At 43.5% G+C, this 17,363-nt stretch overlaps 1 long non-coding RNA gene across 1 annotated transcript; it reads left to right on the forward strand.

Annotated features, from left to right (window-relative positions):
• The first annotated feature begins 4,843 nt into the window (after positions 1–4,843).
• On the forward strand, positions 4,844–6,520 carry LOC135563788 (uncharacterized). Its single transcript, XR_010460502.1, has 3 exons — positions 4,844–5,348; positions 5,480–5,592; positions 6,284–6,520. It is a non-coding gene; the product is annotated as an uncharacterized LOC135563788 (long non-coding RNA).
• The last annotated feature ends 10,843 nt before the right edge of the window (positions 6,521–17,363 follow it).

A 17,363-nucleotide genomic window follows, 5' to 3' on the forward strand; every position in this document is an offset into this window, starting at 1 on the left:
TTAGAATGGCCAAGTCAAAGTCCAGACCTGAATCCAATCGAGAATCTGTGGAAAGAACTGAAAACTGCTGTTCACAAATGCTCTCCATCCAACCTCACTGAGCTCGAGCTGTTTTGCAAGGAGGAATGGGAAAAAAAATTCAGTCTCTCGATGTGCAAAACTGATAGACATACCCCAAGCGACTTACAGCTGTAATCGCAGCAAAAGGTGGTGCTACAAAGTATTAACTTAAGGGGGCTGAATAATTTTGCACGCCCAATTTTTCAGTTTTTGATTTGTTAAAAAAGTTTGAAATATCCAATAAATGTCGTTCCACTTCATGATTGTGTCCCACTTGTTGTTGATTCTTCACAAAAAAAATACAGTTTTATATCTTTATGTTTGAAGCCTGAAACGTGGCAAAAGGTCGCAAAGTTCAAGGGGGCCGAATACTTTCGCAAGGCACTGTATAGTAAAATTGGTTAGGAGCCTGTAAAACAGCTTCTATACATTGCAGCGCCATTCTCAAAATGCAGCTACTTTGCTGTTATTCTGGCTGCACTGTTTGATGTGACTGTGTTAGACATAGTTGGCTAGCTAGCAAGCAAGGGATAAGAACATTGCCAGCCAGCATGGCAGAGGAATACCTATGTGAGAATGCTGTTCATCGACTACAGCTCGGCATTCAACACCATAGTACCCTCCAAGCTCGTCATCAAGCTCGAGACCCTGGGTCTCGACCCCTCCCTGTGCAACTGGGTTCTGGACTTCCTGACGGGCCGCCCCCAGGTGGTGAGGGTAGGCAACAACATCTCCTCCCCGCTGATCCTCAACACGGGGGCCCCACAAGGGTGCGTTCTGAGCCCTCTCCTGTACTCCCTGTTCACCCACGACTGCGTGGCCATGCACGCCTCCAACTCAATCATCAAGTTTGCGGACGACACAACAGTGGTAGGCTTGATTACCAACAACGACGAGACGGCCTACAGGGAGGAGGTGAGGGCCCTCGGAGTGTGGTGTCAGGAAAATAACCTCACACTCAACGTCAACAAAACTAAGGAGATGATTGTGGACTTCAGGAAACAGCAGAGGGAACACCCCCCTATCCACATCGATGGATCAGTAGTGGAGAGGATAGCAAGTTTTAAGTTCCTCGGCATACACATCACAGACAAACTGAATTGGTCCACTCACACTGACAGCGTCGTGAAGAAGGCGCAGCAGCGCCTCTTCAACCTCAGGAGGCTGAAGAAATTCGGCTTGTCACCAAAAGCACTCACAAACTTCTACAGATGCACAATCGAGAGCATCCTGGCGGGCTGTATCACCGCCTGGTACGGCAACTGCTCCGCCCTCAACCGTAAGGCTCTCCAGAGGGTAGTGAGGTCTGCACAACGCATCACCGGGGGCAAACTACCTGCCCTCCAGGACACCTACACCACCCGATGTTACAGGAAGGCCATAAAGATCATCAAGGACATCAACCACCCGAACCACTGCCTGTTCACCCCGCTATCATCCAGAAGGCGAGGTCAGTACAGGTGCATCAAAGCTGGGACCGAGAGACTGAAAAACAGCTTCTATCTCAAGGCCATCAGACTGTTAAACAGCCACCACTAACATTGAGTGGCTGCTGCCAACACACTGTCATTGACACTGACCCAACTCCAGCCACTTTAATAATGGGAAATTATGTAAATATATCACTAGCCACTTTAAACAATGCTACCTTGTATAATGTTACTTACCCTACATTATTCATCTCATATGCATATGTATATACTGTACTCTAGATCATCGACTGCATTCTTATGTCACTAGCCACTTTAACTATGCCACTTTGTTTACTTTGTCTACATACTCATCTCATATGTATATACTGTACTCGATACCATCTACTGTATGCTGCTCTGTACCATCACTCATTCATATATCCTTATGTACATATTCCTTATCCCCTTACACTGTGTATAAGACAGTAGTTTTGGAATTGTTAGTTAGATTACTTGTTGGTTATCACTGCATTGTCGGAACTAGAAGCACAAGCATTTCGCTACACTCGCATTAACATCTGCTAACCATGTGTATGTGACAAATAAAATTTGATTTGATTTGATTTGATTTGGCAACGGAATATTTAGAACAAACTTCTAGGTTGTGTCCTCAGATATAGAACAAAAAGACTTCATGACTGGATCGCATCTCTGGCAACCTTATCAATAGAATGAACGATCAGCTGGCTTGGGTAGCAACCCTAGATTTGTGTTGGGACATTATTTTGTGGAAGGATGAAATAACATTTTAATTAAAATATGTCAATCATCATTTGAATACGTTGGTAACCCGTTGTACAAAAGTAACACTACCCCCCCCCCCCCCCCCCCATTTGAATTGATGAAATAGGTTGGTCAAAGGTTGACATGCAGAGCCACCAGTTTCCATTAACGTGTCCAGGGATTTATTTTGTACGTGTATAGAAAGTTTGCATAGAAAATGCAGTGCGTCTCCATTGAAATGATAATGCCCTCGAATCCAGTGTTTGGAGGATATATTGGCACGGTTTTCTGGCCCTTGACTAACTAACAGCTGTGCCAATATATCCTCCGAACACTGGCTTCTTGGGCCTAATCACTCAAATGAAAACACACCGCAGTAGGATATTGTCGATATTGTGGATATATATCTATTTTCAATGCAAACTTTCAAAACGTCTACAAAATATATCACTGGAGAAGTTAATAGAAACATAGCTAGTGTCACATGGTAATGGTGGCTCTGCATGTCAACCTTTGACCAAGCAATTTCATCAATTCAAATGGGAGGGGGGGGGGGGGGAGTTGTGTTACTTTTATACAGTATAACGGGTTACCAACATATTCAAAAAGGGGGGTGTTACCATATGATTGTGATATAACCAATTAGATCCCAGCAACTACATTTCTGATTAGTCAGGAGACAATACAAAAACAAATGAAAATAATTTAATTAATTTTTTATTTTATTTTAAGCCAGGGTGGTCAATGTTCAATCAGATAAAATAAAATGTGTAGTTTTATTGGTCACACACATATTTAGCAGATGTTATTGCTGGTGTAAAGAAATGCTTGTGGAGCCATAAGTAGAGCTGTCTGTCGGTGCCATCTTGATCAATCTAGCAGGCACCCTGCCCAGCCAGGTACTGCCGTAGTTTCGCCTCTAAGTTTGTGTCATAAACATGTCAATTTTCTGCTAGTTTCGTGCTAGGGCGGGGCTATTGTGAAACACTTCAGTTAGCAATTTCAGCTTGTAAAAACTGTCTCTCTGGCATCTTCCACCCCTTGCACCAGGTTCAGCAATTTACCTGTCTAATACACAGTTCAGACGGCGAATTTATGGAGAGTTGAACTGAATAGAAATTGATAGCGGGCTGGCATGGTTAAGATTTAAGAGCTTTGCTTGACATACCGATCGATTTTATACAACTGCTCAACACTGCAGCAGACTTCATCGTAGGGTCGAATTCAGGCGTGACAGCGACCTCTCACAGAAGTCCTCCACCTACATAACCGAGGCCATGATTGTGCTTCTGTTATGGGTGTGGTAGAGAAGCAACCTTTATTTGCATGCAATTAACATACTGTATATTAACATACAGTGCCTTCAAAAAGTATTCACACCCCTTGACTATTCCACATTTTGTTGTGTTACAGCCTGAATTTAAAATGGATTACATTTAGATTTTTGGATCACTGGCCTACACACAATAACCCATAATGTCAAAGTGGAATGATGTTTTTCGACATTTTTGTAAATCAATTTAAAATGAAAAGCTAAAATGTCTTGAGTCAATAGCTATTCAACTCTTGCATTTTGTTATGGCAAGGCTAAATAAGCTCAGTAGTAAACATTTGCTTAACAAGTCACATAATACGTTGCATGGATTCACTTGGTGTGCAATAATAGTATTTAACATGATTTTTGAATGACTACCTCATCTCTGTACCCCGCATATACAATTATCTGTAAGGTCCCTCAGTCCAGCAGTAAATTTCAAACACAGATTCAACCACAAAGACCAGGCATATTTTCCAATGCCTCGCAAAGAAAGTCAAATATTCCTATATGGGTAAGAATAAAAAAAGCAGACAATGAATATCCCTTTGAGCATGGTGAAGTTATTAATTAGACAAACAAAGAAGTGTAATGGGTTCGCAATACAAATATGTCGCATAAAGCTCACCTCAATTTTTTTTTTTTTTACTGCATCAGGGATAGCGTACACAGACTTTCTTCAGTGTATAGGTACAATTTTCTTCAGCATTTCAAAACAGCATTTGTAAACCTGTCATGGTTCCACCTGTCACCAGAGGGCGGCAGAGACTGTCCTAGAGACATTAATGACAGTCAGGTGTGTCCTATTTACTAATTATGATTTCCCTGTAAAAATAAGTGTTTTCTGTTGTTCTTTGCTGAATATTAATCATTACCTTTAAGCATATTAATTCCCTTATCAATCCACCCTTAATGACTAAATAATACACACTGATACATCCACCGTCATATGGAATAAAAAATGTTACACAAAATCAAACAAAACGAATACATGTATTTACAACAGATTCTTATCATCGACTGCTCTAGGCCTATATCCAATTATAACTCTTCTTTTTAGGATTTGTATTATAATCTTCATTAAAGGAACAGTCTGTCTAAACATTGAAGATAGTCTCATCTAACATTGGCTCCTCGTGGTTAAAAGAAACGGAGCCATCTCCTAGACCTGGACGCCTGTATTTGTCATCCCACTGGTCGGAGCTCGGAATCGGTCCATATCTCACCATCTGTTGCGTCATCGATCTCTCTAGAGTTCTGGTGATTAACCCTTTCATGCGTGAGTTCCAAATATCTCTAACGGTCGCCCCAGCGTGAGTTTTTTTATGCACGTGATGTTAGAATGTTCTCTCCATTCCAGAATGTGATTGATACGTAACAGTACATTTTATCCGCGCTGCCCTCAAACTAAAGCACGCAGCCTGTTTATATTTATAGGTTGTTTTAACTTCAATTTCAAATGATTTTCAAACAAGTTTTTATTTTCTAAAAACAGTTTGAATTTAGGTGTGTTACGCCTCCTCATTCATTCACATAAAAATAGTCATTTTTACTTTTGCGGATAATTACATTTTTGGGACATTTCTGACACGGACAAAATTCCCCAAGCACTACCCAATTGTTTGTGCAGTTCACGTCTGCAGACATTTGCTCATCTCCCGTCAGAACAGGATCTGCACACGTGTTCACATTTTCTATTCCACATTTCTATTGTAGCGTACTGTATGTATGGAGCATAATATATTTGTGTATATTCTTTATCACCGCGGACACGTGAGGTAACGTTACTCATTTTATAACCTTTATGGTGTTATAGTCAATCGTGCTTACGTAGCCACATTCTTCTATTAGCTCTGTAAAACAATGCTAAATGCGTCAGAGAAGTATTATCTTGTGTTGCATTTTGAAGCTACCATGGCCTTATGACTCTCAAGTGGTGCAGCGGTCAAAGGCACAGCACATCAGTACTAGAGGCGTCACTACAGACTCCCTGGTTCAAATCCAGGCTGCGTTTCCATCAAAGTAAGTGCCTTATTACGTTATAATAGTTATAATAATAGTTTCCGTATGCCGTTTCTGCTGTAGCTGTAGATCATAATATATTCCTTATAACTGCGGACACGTGAGGTAACGTTACACATGTTATAACCTTTATGGTGTTATTGTCAATCATGCTTACCTAGCTACATTATTCTATTAGCTCTGTAAAACGATGCTAGTTGCGTCAGAAAACTATTAGCTTGTGTTGTATTTTGAAGCTACCCTGGCCTTATGACTTCCAAGTGGCGCAGCGGTCTATGGCACTACAGACACCCTGGTTCAAATCCAGGCTGTATCACAACTGGCTGTGATTGGGCGTCCCATATTGCAGCGCACAATTGGCCCAGCGTTGTCCGAGTTTGGCCGGTGTAGGCCATCATTGTAAATACTAATTTGTTCTTAAATTACTTGCCTAGTTAAATAAATAAAAGATATGACCATGGTTTGTTTATTTGGTCTATTCAGCATAGCTCTGTTCTGCCCTGCCTTGCCCCCTTGTGGAGCTCAAAAGTTAATTTCTTACTGTTATAACTCAAATCTGTGATTTTGTCAATGCAATAAACTATTTTTTTTATAGCAGTGTTTATTATGTTACTTCTTTGTAGTATTGTTTTATTGCTATATACTTATATTGTATTCTAATGAATAATTCCTCTTTATTCTGTACTTTCAGAAACCAGAAACATTATTTGTCAATATCATAACTGGAGCTGGACATCTTTGGAGCTGAAGAATGAGGACAGCTTTTGTATGCTAACGTACACTCCTTAACAGTTGTACTGGATGAAAACACAGCAAGAAAACACATATGCCAATATGTAATATTAATCTATTTTATTGCAGTACTGGTAGTTGGTTCAACAACTTGTTTTACTAGAGGACAAAAAACTGAATATACATAACCCATATTTAATATCCATGCAGTGACTGAACAACAACTGCATTTCCACCCCCATCTCTAAGGCATAGTATCATGGCTGCAACAACACTGAATGGCGCAGAGTGGGAGGTTACGTGGTTGACTATCAGAAAATGTTTTGTGTGGTAATTATTTGTGTATTTACGATTTTATTCACATGTTTTCAATTCTAGGTGACAAATCATGCATTCCGTTTCTTGCACAGATTGTAATGGGCACATATTATGTGTGTAAAATACCTTTTTGAAGATTTACATTTACATTTAAGTCATTTAGCAGACGCTCTTATCCAGAGCGACTTACAAATTGGTGCGTTCACCTTAAGACATCCAGTGGAACAGCTACTTTACAATAGTGCATCTAAATCTTTTAAGGGGGGGGTGAGAAGGATTACTTTATCCTATCCTAGGTATTCCTGAAAGAGGTGGGGTTTCAGGTGTCTCCGGAAGGTGGTGATTGACTCCGCTGTCCTGGCGTCGTGAGGGAGTTTGTTCCACCATTGGGGGGCCAGAGCAGCGAACAGTTTTGACTGGGCTGTACGTATGTATGTACGTATGTATGTAAGGTTGTACTGATTATGATGAGCTAAGCTAATTCCAGCTGTGTATCCATGTTTGTTGACATACAATGCATTCTGGGATTCACGTCTGTTTGACCAAAGATGTTATAACAAAATGAGGTGAGTAAGAGTTCACTAATTTTTTGAGGACTTCCGGAAATTCATGGTGGAATGTGAACGACGGTAGATGACACACCCCTTCAACATGCATACTACAAACAGACCAAACTCATCTCGTCTTCTCTTATTATCTTCGGTTTCTGTGAGGAAAAAATGCATGGCTGCGCGCTGAAACTAATGTCGGATTACTTTCGATTTCTATAAAGTGTTTTACCTAGTTATTTCGATCAATGGTGAGCTCACTCACCCGTGATGTGATTAATTATATACAGTAATTGCTATTAGCTAATTCATATTGTAGTTTACGTCAGCCGAGAGTTAGAAAATATGACTGCTTGTGTTGGGTCAATCTTTCCTCAGTGCTAGGACAAATGTAGCCTACATTTTTCCGGTTAGGATGATTGTGTTATGCTATATCTTCTGTGAATATCTGAACAATCCATCCAAAAATAAACTGCTGACATTCTGGACATAACTTTGTAAGGACTGTGTTTGTGTAAATAGTTTCTGAAAAAAGTGTGGCCAGCTCAAACGCTGATTGTTGCGTCATTCGAAACTGCCGTTCTAAACGAGCATTCTAAATGAGTGTTCTAAACACACGGGTGTGATCATACGCTTCAGGGACCACTGTAGAACGATCACACCCGTGTGATGGTACGTGTGAAAGGGTTAAACCTCTCACACATGGGACCAAACAGCATCCACACAACACCAACACACTCATACAGGTGATAGCAGCCCACAATACAGCACTTACGATATTTTTCCATTTCCCAAACATGCTATCGAACCACCCTGTCAGGGAAGTATCCACCCCAGAGTTCTCTGCTAACTCATGAGCTAATGTGGTCAAACTTGCCAGGGCCTTGATCACTGATCCGTCTGGAGCTGTGTTATTAAAAAATAAACGTACAGCAATGAACCCCAATCATTCTACATACCCCGCTCTTTTCTGCCAATAACATATCGAGAGTCAGTCTATTTTACCAGGTCATGAGGGAGGTGGCGGATAATTGTTCAGAGAAGTTAAGAATTTTCTCCTGTACTTCCAAACCTAAGTCAGTCACATTAACGATTAACTTTCAGCCATTAAAATTTCGGTGCCATTCTTGTATCTATAACACTGGTACTCATCAGGAGTTAAAGTGAACCGAGGTGGGTTGGCCGAGTACTTCAATCTGGCCAACCCAATCCCTGTAAAGTTATTTGCTTTCCTAGGGAATTGTTTAATGTTTACCTTCTTGATCTTCTTTGACTCCTTATTCTGTAAGTCACTCATCAGTGTATTATATAGTTTATCTTTTACTTCTTATCAATGACAACGGCGTCATATAATTAGTACCGGAAGGTGGTGGATCTGGATGTATCAGAAAGGTTACCAAGACTATGATGCAGCTCAGAGTTCCTAGTCTTCCCAAAAACCGCCAACCCTATCCTGCCCTTAGTCGATCTGCTAGGTACCACCCCTTACTCACGCCTCTAGGAGCACACACAGTGATGAAAGGTCGGGATAGGGAATCTACGTTGCATCTCCAAGATGGCGTAGCAGTCGGACGTGTGTTTTGTCTTGTCCTGTATAGTGTAAATATAGTTTTTTCCTCGTTTTTTTCTGTATATATTTCGTACATATTTTAATCTCACTTTCCAACTACAGGCTGAATATACTCTCCTGCAACCCGCATCACCCAATGTGGTACGGATCTGCTTTTTCTATACTTTAGAATCGGAACCCTCATCAGAAGCTAGCCAGCTAACTAGCTACTAGCTAGTAGCTAGCCACTGCTAGCGGTCTTCAACGCTAACTAGGACACCAGCGCGACATCTACCCAAAGCATATCAGACTGCTTTTTCTCTACCACATCTCCGGATTCCTACCGCAAGCTCTGAACCTTTACACCGGATCATCGCAACTAGCTAGCTGCAATCCGAGTGGCTACTCCTGGCTAACGTCTCTGTCCCAGAGCAAGCACCAGTTAGCCTGGAGCTAGCCTCGAGCTAAGCCCATCTCCCGACTAGCCGAAGAGGTCCAACAATACCTATTTTGCCAATTGGCCTGGACCCTCTACTGCCGACACGGAGCCCCGCCGATCCATCACGACTGGTCCGCCGACATAATCGTCCGAGGGGGTTTCAACAGGCTTTTCCGCTGCGACAACGCCAAAGATTACCCTCTCCAGAAATAAGTCTCTCACTGTTGCCGCCTGCTACCGACCACCCTCAGCTCCCAGCTGTGCCCTGGACACCATTTGTGAATTGATCGCCCCCCATCTAGCTTCATATGCTTAACACCCCGGCAGTCCTACAATGTAAGCTAGATGCCCTCAATCTCACTCAAATCATCAAGGAACCCACCAGGTACAACCCTAACTCTGTAAACAAGGGCACCCTCATAGACGTCATCCTGACCAACTGGCCCTCCAAATACACCTCCGCTGTCTTCAACCAGGATCTCAGCGATCACTGCCTCATTGCCTGTATCCGCCACGGAGCCGCAGTCAAACGACCACCCCTCATCACTGTCAAACGCTCCCTAAAACACTTCTGTGAGCAGGCCTTTCTAATCGACCTGGCCCGGGTATCCTGGAAGGACATTGACCTCATCCCGTCAGTTGAGGATGCCTGGTCATTCTTTAAAAGTAACTTCCTCGCCATTTTAGATAAGCATGCTCCGTTCAAAAATGCAGAACCAAGAACAGATACAGCCCTTGGTTCACTCCAGACCTGACTGCCCTCGACCAGCACAAAAACATCCTGTGGCGGACTGCAATAGCATCGAATAGCCCCGTGATATGCAACTGTTCAGGGAAGTCAGGAACCAATACACGCAGTCAGTCAGGAAAGCTAAGGCCAGCTTCTTCAGGCAGAAGTTTGCATCCTGTAGCTCCAACTCCAAAAAGTTCTGGGACACTGTGAAGTCCATGGAGAACAAGAGCACCTCCTCCCAGCTGCCCACTGCACTGAGGCTAGGTAACACGGTCTCCACCGATAAATCCACGATTATCGAAAGCTTCAATAAGCACTTCTCAACGGCTGGCCATGCCTTCCGCCTGGCTACTCCAACCTCGGCCAACAGCTCCGCCCCCGCAGCTCCTCGCCCAAGCCTCTCCAGGTTCTCCTTTACCCAAATCCAGATAGCAGATGTTCTGAAAGAGCTGCAAAACCTAGACCCGTACAAATCAGCTGGGCTTGACAATCTGGACCCTCTATTTCTGAAACTATCCGCCGCCATTGTCGCAACCCCTATTACCAGCCTGTTCAACCTCTCTTTCATATCGTCTGAGATCCCCAAGGATTGGAAAGCTGCCGCAGTCATCCCCCTCTTCAAAGGGGGAGACACCCTGGACCCAAACTGCTATAGACCTATATCCATCCTGCCCTGCCTATCTAAGGTCTTCCAAAGCCAAGTCAACAAACAGGTCACTGACCATCTCGAATCCCACCGTACCTTCTCCGCTGTGCAATCTGGTTTCCGAGCCGGTCACGGGTGCACCTCAGCCACGCTCAAGGTACTAAACGATATCATAACCGCCATCGATAAAAGACAGTACTGTGCAGCCGTCTTCATCGACCTCGCCAAGGCTTTCGACTCTGTCAATCACCATATTCTTATCGGCAGACTCAATAGCCTCGGTTTCTCGGATGACTGCCTTGCCTGGTTCACCAATTACTTTGCAGACAGTTCAGTGTGTCAAATCGGAGGGCATGCTGTCCGGTCCTCTGGCAGTCTCTATGGGGGTGCCACAGGGTTCAATTCTCGGGCCGACTCTTTTCTCTGTGTATATCAATGATGTTGCTCTTGCTGCGGGCGATTCCCTGATCCACCTCTACGCAGACGACACCATTCTATATACTTTCGGCCCGTCATTGGACACTGTGCTATCTAACCTCCAAACGAGCTTCAATGCCATACAGCACTCCTTCCGTGGCCTCCAACTGCTCTTAAACGCGAGTAAAACCAAATGCATGCTTTTCAACCGATCGCTGCCTGCACCCGCATGCCCGACTAGCATCACCACCCTGGATGGTTCCGACCTTGAATATGTGGACATCTATAAGTACCTAGGTGTCTGGCTAGACTGCAAACTCTCCTTCCAGACTCACATCAAACATCTCCAATCGAAAATCAAATCAAGAGTCGGCTTTCTATTCCGCAACAAAGCCTCCTTCACTCACGCCGCCAAGCTTACCCTAGTAAAACTGACTATCCTACCGATCCTCGACTTCGGCGATGTCATCTACAAAATGGCTTCCAACACTCTACTCAGCAAACTGGATGCAGTCTATCACAGTGCCATCCGTTTTGTCACCAAAGCACCTTATACCACCCACCACTGCGACTTGTATGCTCTAGTCGGCTGGCCCTCGCTACATATTCGTCGCCAGACCCACTGGCTCCAGGTCATCTACAAGTCCATGCTAGGTAAAGCTCCGCCTTATCTCAGTTCACTGGTCACGATGGCAACACCCATCCGTAGCACGCGCTCCAGCAGGTGTATCTCACTGATCATCCCTAAAGCCAACACCTCATTTGGCCGCCTTTCGTTCCAGTACTCTGCTGCCTGTGACTGGAACGAACTGCAAAAATCGCTGAAGTTGGAGACTTTTATCTCCCTCACCAACTTCAAACATCAGCTATCCGAGCAGCTAACCGATCGCTGCAGCTGTACATAGTCTATTGGTAAATAGCCCACCCATTTTCACCTACCTCATTCCCATACTGTTTTTATACTGTTTTTTTTATTTATTTACTTTTCTGCTCTTTTGCACACCAATATCTCTACCTGTACATGACCATCTGATCATTTATCACTCCAGTGTTAATCTGCAAAATTGTATTATTCGCCTACCTCCTCATGCCTTTTGCACACATTGTATATAGACTGCCCATTTTTTCTACTGTGTTATTGACTTGTTAATTGTTTACTCCATGTGTAACTCTGTGTTGTCTGTTCACACTGCTATGCTTTATCTTGGCCAGGTCGCAGTTGCAAATGAGAACTTGTTCTCAACTAGCCTACCTGGTTAAATAAAGGTGAAATAAAAAAATAAATAAAAAACGTTAAGGAGGTGACCCCTGGACCCTGTTGGTACTCGGTTCTTCTCCTAACTCTTGTGTGTGAGCAGCAGTGCTTGTATGTGTACATACCCTTTTGCAGTGGGTAACGTGGACCCAAGTGACTCTCTCAGCTATTCTAATGGCAAAGCTGGTGGTTTAACAGAACCTGCTATGGGCCTTACCAACGGGGCTGCTTCCAGTCTTTTCTCCTCAGGGACTGGATCCACACCCAGTCTCCTGGTTGGATTGAGTGAATCACCTTCTCCTGTAATTCACCTGTTGGACACAAAATCTTGGACATACGGGTTTGGTTAACAAACAGTCTTCTCATGTGTTCTGCTAGTATATCTTCAACTTCTATGTCTACCTGTCCTGTTCTGGTCCCTAACTCTGGCATTCTATTTGTTCTACCTGATTAGCTAAAATGTCATCCATTATTTAAAGAAATAGATCCTAGTAAACCAACTCTAGGGATAATATCTTGACCTAATATTTTAGCTACCATAATCGTGTCCGCCAAGTAAGTTCGGAACGCTTCTACCCATGTGCTATACTTACCTATTATTGTTAAACACCCCTTCTTCCCTTCACTTCGAGAATAGTTCAATGAAGTCCATTTCCAAATGTTGGAATGGATATTCTACATGTTTTTTTTAAGTAGTTATCTTCTAGGCCACTAAGTCTTTCCTAACCTGCAGTGTTTCCTAACCTGCTCTACCACATGGTGTTTCCTAACCTGCTCTACCACATGGTGTTTCCTAACCTGCTCTACCACATGGTGTTTCCTAACCTGCTCTACCACATGGTGTTTCCTAACCTGCTCTACCACATGGTGTTTCCTAACCTGCAGTGTTTCCTAACCTGCTCTACCACATGGTGTTTCCTAACCTGCAGTGTTTCCTAACCTGCTCTACCACATGGTGTTTCCTAACCTGCTCTACCACCTGGTGTTTCCTAACCTGCTCTACAATCCTTTCTCCCTGTTGGCACATGACTCTGCCCATGTGTCAATATTGCTGCATATCTAAACAATGACTTAGGTAAGATTAGTAAATTATCCTTATGTCTGACATTATCTTGTAGGATCGCCCCTTTAATTTTCCACATGTCCAATTCTCCCTGGGGCGTTCGTTCTTGGCTATCCTGTAACAATTCTCTGTCAAGTGTCTTATCTACTTTTTCAATTTATCTGTGCTGCTTTGTATGGTTTTAAATGCATATGTGTTGTCTGTGTAAATAGTAACCTTTCTCTCCTTTCTTATTTCGCAGGCTCTAGTCAATGCTACTATTTCGGCCCGTTGTGCAGAATAATTTCCAGGCAATGGTTCAGTGTCTAACTCAAATCAAATCAAATTTATTTATATAGCCCTTCGTACATCAGCTGATATCTCAAAGTGCTGTACAGAAACCCAGCCTAAAACCCCAAACAGCAAGCAATGCAGGTGTAGAAGCACGGTGGCTAGGAAAAACTCCCTAGAAGGGCCAAACCCTAGGAAGAAACCTAGAGAGGAACCAGGCTATGTGGGGTGGCCAGTCCTCTTCTGGCTGTGCCGGGTGGAGATTATAACAGAACATGGCCAAGATGTTCAAATGTTCATAAATGACCAGCATGGTCGTATAATAATAAGGCAGAACAGTTGAAACTGGAGCAGCAGCACAGTCAGGTGGACTGGGGAAAGCAAGGAGTCATCCAGTCAGGTAGTCCTGGGGTATGGTCCTAGGGCTCAGGTCCTCCGAGAGAGAGAAAGAAAGAGAGAATTAGAGAGAGCATATGTGGGGTGGCCATTCCTCTTCTGGCTGTGTCGGGTGGAGATTATAACAGAACATGGCCAAGATGTTAAAATGTTCATAAATTACCAGCATGGTCGAATAATAATAAGGCAGAACAGTTTAAACTGGAGCAGCAGCACGGCCAGGTGGACTGGGGACAGCAAGGAGTCATCATGTCAGGTAGTCCTGGGGCATGGTCCTAGGGCTCAGGTCCTCCGAGAGAGAGAAAGAAAGAGAGAAGGAGAGAATTAGAGAACGCACACTTAGATTCACACAGGACACCGAATAGGACAGGAGAAGTACTCCAGATATAACAAACTGACCCTAGCCCCCCGACACATAAACTACTGCAGCATAAATACTGGAGGCTGAGACAGGAGGGGTCAGGAGACACTGTGACCCCATCCGAGGACACCCCCGGACAGGGCCAAACAGGAAGGATATAACCCCACCTACTTTGCCAAAGCACAGCCCCCACACCACTAGAGGGATATCTTCAACCACCAACTTACCATCCCGAGACAAGGCTGAGTATAGCCCACAAAGATCTCCGCCATGGCACAACCCAAGGGGGGGCGCCAACCCAGACAAGATGACCACATCAGTGAATCAACCCACTCAGGTGACGCACCCCTTCCAGGGACGGCATGAGAGGGCCCCAGTAAGCCAGTGACTCAGCCCCTGTAATAGGGTTAGAGGCAGAGAATCCCAGTGGAAAGAGGGGAACCGGCCAGGCAGAGATAGCAAGGGCGGTTCGTTGCTCCAGAGCCTTTCCGTTCACCTTCCCACTCCTGGGCCAGACTACACTCAATCATATGACCCACTGAAGAGATGAGTCTTCAGTAAAGACTTAAAGGTTGAAACCGAGTTTGCGTCTCTGACATGGGTAGGCAGACCGTTCCATAAAAATGGAGATCTATAGGAGAACGCCCTGCCTCCAGCTGTTTGCTTAGAAATTCTAAGGACAATTAGGAGGCCTGCGTTTTGTGACCGTAGCGTACGTGTAGGTATGTACGGCAGGACCAAATCAGAGAGATAGGTAGGAGTAAGCCCATGTAATGCTTTGTAGGTTAGCAGTAAAACATTGAAATCAGCCATTGCCTTAACAGGAAGCCAGTGTAGGGAGGCTAGCACTGGAGTAATATGATCACATTTTTTGGTTCTAGTCAGGATTCTAGCAGCCGTATTTAGCACTAACTGAAGTTTATTTAGTGCTTTATCCGGGTAGCCGGAAAGTAGAGCATTGCAGTAGTCTAACCTAGAAGTAACAAAAGCATTGATACATTTTCTGCATAGTTTTTGGACAGAAAGTTTCTGATTTTTGCAATGTTACGTAGATTTAAAAAAGTTGTCCTTGAAACAGTCTTGATATGTTCGTCAAAAGAGAGATCAGGGTCCACAGTAACGCCGAGGTCCTTCACAGTTTTATTTGAGACGACTGTACAACCATTAAGATTAATTGTCAGATTCAACAGAAGATCTCTTTGTTTCTTGGGACCTAGAACAAGCATCTCTGTTTTGTCCGAGTTTAAAAGTAGAAAGTTTGCAGCCATCCACTTCCTTATGTCTGAAACACATGCTTCTAGCAAGGGCAATTTTGGGGCTTCACCATGTTTCATTGAAATGTACAGCTGTGTGTCATCCGCATAGCAGTGAAAGTTAACATTATGTTTTCGAATAACATCCCCAAGAGGTCAAATATATAGTGAAAACAATAGTGGTCCTAAAACGGAACCTTGAGGAACACCGAAATTTACAGTTGATTTGTCAGAGGACAAACCATTCACAGAGACAAACTGATATCTTTCCGACAGATAAGATCTAAACCAGGCCAGAACTTGTCCGTGTAGACCAATTTGCGTTTCCAATCTCTCCAAAAGAATGTGGTGATCGATGGTATCAAAAGCAGCACTAAGGTCTAGGAGCACGAGGACAGATGCAGAGCCTCGGTCCGATGCCATTAAAATGTAATTTACCACCTTCACAAGTGCCGTCTCAGTGCTATGATGGGGTCTAAAACCAGACTGAAGCATTTCGTATACATTGTTTGTCTTCAGGAAGGCAGTAAGTTGCTGCGCAACAGCCTTTTCTAACATTTTTGAGAGGAATGGAAGAGTCGATATAGGCCGATAGTTTTTTATATTTTCTGGGTCAAGGTTTGGCTTTTTCAAGAGAGGCTTTATTACTGCCACTTTTAGTGAGTTTGGTACACATCCGGTGGATAGAGAGCCATTTATTATGTTCAACATAGGAGGGCCAAGCACGGGAAGCAGCTCTTTCAGTAGTTTAGTTGGAATAGGGTCCAGTATGCAGCTTGAAGGTTTAGAGGCCATGATTATTTTCATCATTGTGTCAAGAGATATAGTACTAAAACACTTGAGCGTCTCTCTTGATCCTAGGTCCTGGGAGAGTTGTGCAGACTCAGGACAACTGAGCTTTGAAGGAATACACAGATTTAAAGAGGAGTCCGTAATTTGCTTTCTAATAATCATAATCTTTTCCTCAAAGAAGTTCATGAATTTATCACTGCTAAAGTGAAAGTCATCCTCTCTTGGGGAATGCTGCTTTTTAGTTAGCTTTGCGACAGTATCAAAAAGGAATTTCGGATTGTTCTTATTTTCCTCAATTAAGTTAGAAAAATAGGATGATCGAGCAGCAGTAAGGGCTCTTCGGTACTGTCTTTCCAAGCTAGTCGGAAGACTTCCAGTTTGGTGTGGCGCCATTTCCGTTCCAATTTTCTGGAAGCTTGCTTCAGAGCTCGGGTATTTTCTGTGTACCAGGGAGCTAGTTTCTTATGAGAAATGTTTTTAGTTTTTAGGGGTGCAACTGCATCTAGGGTATTGCGCAAGGTTAAATTGAGTTCCTCAGTTAGGTGGTTAACTGATTTTTGTCCTCTGCTGTCCTTGGGTAGACAGAGGGAATCTGGAAGGACATCAAGGAATCTTTGTGTTGTCTGTGAATTTATAATACGACTTTTGATGTTCCTTGGTTGGGGTCTGAGCAGATTATTTGTTGCAATTGCAAACGTAATAAAATAGTGGTCTGATAGTCCAGGATTATGAGGAAAAACATTAAGATCCACAACATTTATTCCATGGGACAAAACTAGGTCCAGCGTATGACTGTGACAGTGAGTGGGTTCAGAGACATGTTGGACAAAACCCACTGAGTCGATGATGGCTCCGACAGCCTTTTGGAGTGGGTCTGTGGACTTTTCCATGTGAATATTAAAGTTACCAAAGATTAGAATATTATCTGCTATGACTACAAGGTCCGATAGGAATTCAGGGAACTCAGTGAGGAACGCTGTATATGGCCCAGGAGGCCTG

This window comes from Oncorhynchus nerka, linkage group LG22 (genome assembly GCF_034236695.1).
Source record: "Oncorhynchus nerka isolate Pitt River linkage group LG22, Oner_Uvic_2.0, whole genome shotgun sequence".
Lineage (NCBI taxonomy): Eukaryota > Metazoa > Chordata > Actinopteri > Salmoniformes > Salmonidae > Oncorhynchus > Oncorhynchus nerka.